Source organism: Wolffia australiana, chromosome 10 (assembly GCF_029677425.1).
Source record: "Wolffia australiana isolate 7733 chromosome 10, ASM2967742v1".
Taxonomy (NCBI): Eukaryota; Viridiplantae; Streptophyta; class Magnoliopsida; order Alismatales; family Araceae; genus Wolffia; species Wolffia australiana.
In genome coordinates, this window is record NC_135844.1 from 6142813 (window position 1) to 6149448 (window position 6636).

At 36.8% G+C, this 6636-nt stretch overlaps 1 non-coding gene across 1 annotated transcript; it reads left to right on the forward strand.

Annotated features, from left to right (window-relative positions):
• Positions 1-653: 653 nt before the first annotated feature.
• Positions 654-741, forward strand: LOC144709022 (small nucleolar RNA U30). The gene has a single exon (XR_013582958.1). It is a non-coding gene; the product is annotated as a small nucleolar RNA U30 (small nucleolar RNA).
• The last annotated feature ends 5895 nt before the right edge of the window (positions 742-6636 follow it).

A 6636-nucleotide genomic window follows, 5' to 3' on the forward strand; every position in this document is an offset into this window, starting at 1 on the left:
GCCTACTTCCGACAGAAAAAAATGAAAGGACTTTTTCCAAAATAAAAATTCAAGATGGTTGATAATACAATTCATCATACTCATAATGCACAACCATAAAAGATCCTAATGATCAATACTTCAATAACTTGCCCTATGATAAATTGATCTTCACCATCACTAAACCTTTACTGAGGCAGCAATATTTTCTTGTAACTCTAAAAGTATTTTCAACTGGAGCAATATTTAATGAATATTAAAAATGTATTGAATGCTTCCTTATTTATGCATTGTATTCCTCACCCACAAATAGTTGGTCCCAAATCTCATTCACAGTAAAAAAATTAACATATTTGGTAGAACTTTTGAAGGGAAAAGAGCCGGTTTGATACTCAACACGGTTCATCCCGGTTCACCGAACCGGATTTCTGCTTGGTATATATACGCCCGGCCTCCCGCTCATTCCCAAAATCTAGGGTTCTTCTCTGCGATCTGGCGTGGCGGTCGTCGGAATTAGCCTATTCTCATCGCGCCGAATCTTTTGTTTTTTTTTCTTTAGTATCGCAATCTGTTTATTTCGACGGGTTCTTAATCTCTGTTATTGATTTGTTTCTTGAATCGGGTTGCGTTCTCGCCGATTGGTTCTTGATGTTTGGAGGACTTCTCTGCCGATTTGCTGTGATGATGGTGTATAAAATCTCGTTAATCTGACCTTCTTGTATGAGGAAGATTAGCCAAATCCATTATTTCATTATCCTGAGCAATCCGGATCGCCTCTCCTCCTTTTTCTACTCTTTAGCGGTGTTATTTGTCACGTTTTCCTTGAATGTCTTCCACCCTATTTGAGTTCCATCGAATTCATTATCAGAAGTAGAATTTCTTCACTAGACTGAAGATGATATTCTACACTTCAACTTCGTTCCCTGTTCAGACTTTTTTCCTCATTGGCGTAGCGGAATAAGGCTATAAACAGCATGAAACAATGAATTTAGCTTTGTTCTTAAATTTAGAGCACTATTATTATTTAATGTATATCACACGCTTCCGTCCATTTGGAAGAGAGTTGGAAGATTTTGTGAGATAAATTGCAAAAATGAGAGTTAAGAGATATTTTAGAGAGAGAAAGAGGGCGAGATCGACAGACAGGTTATGAAAATGAAGATTGATAAGTATTTTAGAGAGAGAAAGTGATAGATTAAGAAAGAGAGATTCGGAAGACATTCTGAGACAGACTACAAAATTTTAGAGAGAGAGAGAGAGAGAGAGAGAGAGAGAGAGAGAGAGAGAGAGAGAGAGAGAGAGAGAGAGAGAGAGAGAGAGAGAGAGAGAGAGAGAGAGAGAGAGAGAGAGAGAGACTGGGTGACAGTTTGAGAGATGGGGATGCAACTGAGAGACAAGATGAAATATGTAGATAAAGAAATATTAAAGAGATCGGGAGACATTGGGAAGAAATTGAGAGAGTTTATAGAATGGAGGATTAATAAATATTTTAGAGAGAGAAAGAGAGAGATTGAGAGACATTGGAAGACATTGGGTTGAAATTGATAGAGGCTGCAAAAATGGGGATAAAAATATATTTTTAGAGAGAGGTTGGGAGATATTGAAGGGATTAGGAATATATTTATGTACACAGTGCTAAAATGAGGATCAAGAATATTTTGGAGAGAGAGATTGGTGGAGATGGGGAAGAGATCTAGAGAGAGGATGCAAAGATCAAGGAGAGCAAGAGAGACTCAGGATGAATCTAGGCAAGGACAGTGATGATAATGACGGGGATGATGGTGACAGTGACGAAAGCTGCCAAATAAAAGACGTGTAGGGGTGAAATTATCATTGGGGATTGGGCTAGATTTGTTGGATGGAAGATGATGACTGTCATTAAGGACAAAGACAATTTTAGCTGTGGATGTCTAAAAGTGAGAAGATTCTCATTAGAGATGGCTCAAAGTGTAATTGAGGACAAAATTGACAATCGTGATAGAGAAAGATGACACAGCCTTTGTACACGAACATCATAGGAACATGACTTGAATCCACAAGTTTTGCTCTACTTGAAGGAGCTAAGCCCTAAATCCACATAACTAGCCTCTCCAACCCTTGAATCCACAAGGGGTTGTACTTGAATCCACAAGCACAAAAAAACTCTCTAGCAAAGAAAACACATAGAGGGGAGAAACGATAGTTGGAACAAGAAAATAGATTTCAATAATGCTCATTTAGAGGTACATGGGGCCTTATATAGGCCACAATTAGTGCATGGTCGTCCATAATGACTGTACCCATGACAAGAAAAGTTAGAATATTGAGAAAAATAATTCTGACAAGCTAAAACAGAGGATAAGCTGCCTGACAGGCCTGAGCAGATATATGCCGTAGATTCTAGGGCCTGTAGAAGTTTTCAGGGAATAATTGTGTCTTAAGAAGATCTAGATAGGACAAAAAAGAAGATATGCAGATCTGACAAGTTAGAGCAGAAATCCTAGCATAAGAAGAATCTGTCAAAATATTCTGTTAGAAGATCTTGAGAGAGAAAATTCTGTCAGAGAAAATTATGTCAGAAGATCTTGTTAGAGAAAATCTTGTCAGATAAAATCCTGTCAAAGGGTTTTGAGGGGCTCTATGTAATTTTTTGCAGATCCTATCAGTTCTAGAAGAATCTCCTTCATGGGCCACAAGTTGCCAATGGGCCTCAGAAAATGGGATTCTGGGCTACATCAAAAGAGATGAGTATGTTTTATGTATGTGTGTGTGGGCGAGAATGCCAAGCCAAAGAGAGAGAGAGAGAGAGTGAGGGACAAGGAGATATGAGAGAGAGAGAAAGAGAGAGTGAGAGAGAGAGAGAGTGAGACAAAGAGAGAGAGAGATAGAAGGACATTAAAAAAGAAGGGAATTAAAAGAAGTAAAAGAAACATATAGAAATACATTTTAAAATGCACTTAACTGTGGTTTTTACAAGCTTCACCCACTCAAAAGTTGTCACATCACTTCCCGTGTGTGCGTTTTGTATGCCCAGCAGGGGCGGTGCACTTCTTGTCCACAAGTACTTTTGTTGACCGCATAAAAGATGTCGTATTCCTTTTCGATGGCCGAGATTTTGCGACATGACATCACTAACTCGATTGCATGGCATTTGATGTAAAAGTCCCTGCTTTAATTCGCGTGTGTAAACGACGCTGCCTACAAGTAATTGTACATTAAATGTCGATTGCATGACATTTAATGTAAAAATCCATATTTCCCTAAAAGAACATAAAAAATCAAGATTATTTTGATAAAAGTGTCAAACTATTTTTAATTATATCTTTACGCCTGTAATGCACGACCAAGAACTGTTTTTCAACCAAAACTTCAGAAAACTCCCTCAGCCTGTAGAAATTGATTTAAACTAGTATGTGTTTTATAATTATATCCTTTTTCTATTTAAACATCCATCTATTCTTCGAATAATTTTATAAAAAAATTAATAAAAATCTAGGAAATTCAGCGATTCATCAGTACATTAACCAATATAAAAAATAATTTTTAAAACCTCTCATTCTATTGAAATAGAGTTATTTCAAGCTTAAAGAAATTCCATAAAATTCATTAACTTTCTTCCTACCCATGAATAGAAGAAGCCAATTTCCTCCTCCTTTCAAGCACACGATATGGAAAATAACAGCAAGAAATGGTAGAATTTTTGGGAGTTTGATTGCTATTATGGAAGTCTCATGAAGGTGATAGGGTAAGAGTTAACAATTTGATGAATTTATGGTCAAAGAGAGGCAGTGCTACCTGCGATCCTACTCCCAATATTTTAAAAGAAGTGGGGGACATAGAAAAGATGTGACCATTATGATGATACATAAATGTAGATGTATTGATCAGATATTGAGGAGTTTATAATGCAATACATATGACCCTTAATGGAATACTAAAATCAAAACCCTCCTTTATTCCTTTTTTTAATTTTCTAGGAGCTTAACTTCTCTCTTTTTTTGTTTTTTTTCCTTTTTCAATAGAAAATGGGCATGACATAAACATCGTATCACAACTTACGATGAATGCCATTACACTCTACTCCTGACGACCAATAAGTGAAAATGGAGAATGCAATGAAATTGATCAAGATAGAAGGGACATAAGAGTAAGTTTGAGACAATGCTGAGTGAAGCATGGACATAAAAAGAGGCAAAGATGCAATATCAGAGTGATATTGTGGAAATAAAGATATACATATTTGGGAGATAGATATATCATTGCTAGTGGAAGTAGGTTGATGATGGGTAAGATGTAAAGTATGTGGCATGATAACACCCTAAATTCGATATTTATTTCAAGCAATCAGCACAGTTTTTTGCATTTAAAGAGTCTAAAATAGGGTTTTTTATCATATATAACATGTCAATTAATTTTTCCAAGTGAATTCTGTTTTTTCCCTAATTTAATGTAATTTAATGAATTTTATGGAATTTATTTAAGCATGGAATAGCTTTATTTGACGAAGATGGCAGGTTTAAAGATTATTTTTAATTTTAATAATGGCAAGATGAATTACTGATTTTTATAGAATTTTCTAGTATTTTATTGGACTTTTGGGGAATTTATTCAAGTAAGTAATGAATTTTTAAATGGAAAAAAGTATATTTATAAGGAAAAATATGAGTTTTAAAGTAATATCTAAACTTGGAGGGTTTTTTCTTCACTTTTTGTTGCAATTATGCCCATAAAAAAGCTCTCGGTCGTGTGTGCAGACAGAAAGATAAGATTAAATTAGTTTCAGAATCTTATTGCAATTAATCAGGATTTTTAATGGTTTTTAGGAAAAATGGAGGAAAGAGAAAGCGAAAAGAACTTATACATAAACATCTTTGAGCAGCATTGATTCATGCTTGTTTATTTATTTTAATTAGGGACCGTATTGCAAAATTCTAGGACATTCTCTCTCTGGGAGGTATGTTTACCTCCTGTGCTGTGCATACAAAGTGCACACACGGTAGGTGGTGTGGCTCTCTATGATTGGGTGTAATTTATAAGGCACACGGGTACGTGCAAAGCACTATATATGGTGTCTATTTTTATTGGTTTTTTTTTTATTTTGTGATTTTAGGACAGGGGGTACGTGTCACTACGAGAATGAATCCGATTTTTATAGTTCAAATGCGTCAATCAGTTAGGGGATTGGTCGATTTTCATTTATTAATAACTTTTGATCCTGAAGTCTGATTGAGATGATTCTTTTATTGATTTGCTCATCTTGACCTCTCTTTCCATATGTAGAGTTGGATTATTCAGATAAAACCTACACTGATGGATAAAAATTAATGGCTGACTAGTGGTAAAATGGTAATTTGTACCATTTAACCTACGTATAACAACCAAATTTTGAGATGAGGGAGTCATTCAGGAGGTTGTTCTTTCACAGCCGCAAGACAGAGAGGAGTTCATCATGTATCAACCCTGTTTGGTACTTTTTTCTTCATTGTATTTGAGTTTTTAGGTTAATTTGGATAATTTGTTGGTGAATTTCTTCGTCTTAATTGTCAATCTTGGTCTGAACATCTAAATCACTAGGCTTGTGCAAAATATACAAGCCCTTACTGGGAGTGAGAGGAGAGATTGTGAGATTTACCTAGATATTAAAAGTGTGATATTAAAAAATTTACAAAAAAAGTTTGATTTCTAGGAGATATTAAATTGCCTTTATGATCTAATAGTTAGTACATTTTGAATTACCAATCCCCAAAACTAATTAAAACCAAATCCAATTTCATTCTTAATCCCTCTACTTGAGTCCTTTGATTTTTTTAATTGGATCGAAGAATTCAATTTAGAGTTCCCTATTTCTTCTATTCTTCTTGTCTCTTCTACCTCCCTTTCTAAATTCTTCCTCTAATCAGGGTGATTTGATCTTCAGTGAAGATTAAAATCAGGGTCAAATTATTCAAGTAGATCATCAATTGCATTACCTAATTAGCTTCCCTTGGATGATAACTCTACTTATCATTATACATCTTAAGTTAAGGTTTTATAAATTGTATAAGCTGAAATTAACAACGACAAGGAATTGAACTTTTTGTAAAATTCACCCTTATTTTGGGCTTATAATGGGAAAAATGAGGTCGCTGAAGGTGACTTATCTGTGGATAGGACTTGGAGAATGACTCAATCTTATCTTGAAATAATAGTAGGTTAATGGCGAGACAAATATGTAAGGTTAATGGCGTCCTTCCTATGAAAGTAGGAAGTATCATCTTGGGTCATCCCAAGATCTATGATCTTGACGTCACCATAGCCGGCAGCGCGAACATGTGTTCGTTCCTGCATAAGGGACGACGGGTCACGTGGTACCCTTACACCATGAAACCATCAGCGAGGAGTACCCCGACCAAGATGGTCGGGCTAACGATCTGACGCCATCCCACGCCCCCTCAAGAGGCGGGATGCAAAGACGATGACGTGTTATCGTGCTGACCGATCGCGTCGCCTGCCGGACAGCCCGCACCACCAGTCAGGAGACCCATGCCACAGACAGCGCCGCCCGAGCTGCTCGTCCAGTTACCAGAGCCGCCCGCGCCAGTCATCCGACCAGGCGCATCGCTAGCTCGGCCGCCCGCGCCACTCGTCTAGTGCAGACACGTAGCGTCCCATCGGTTTTGTTCAGGATTTTCCTCGACC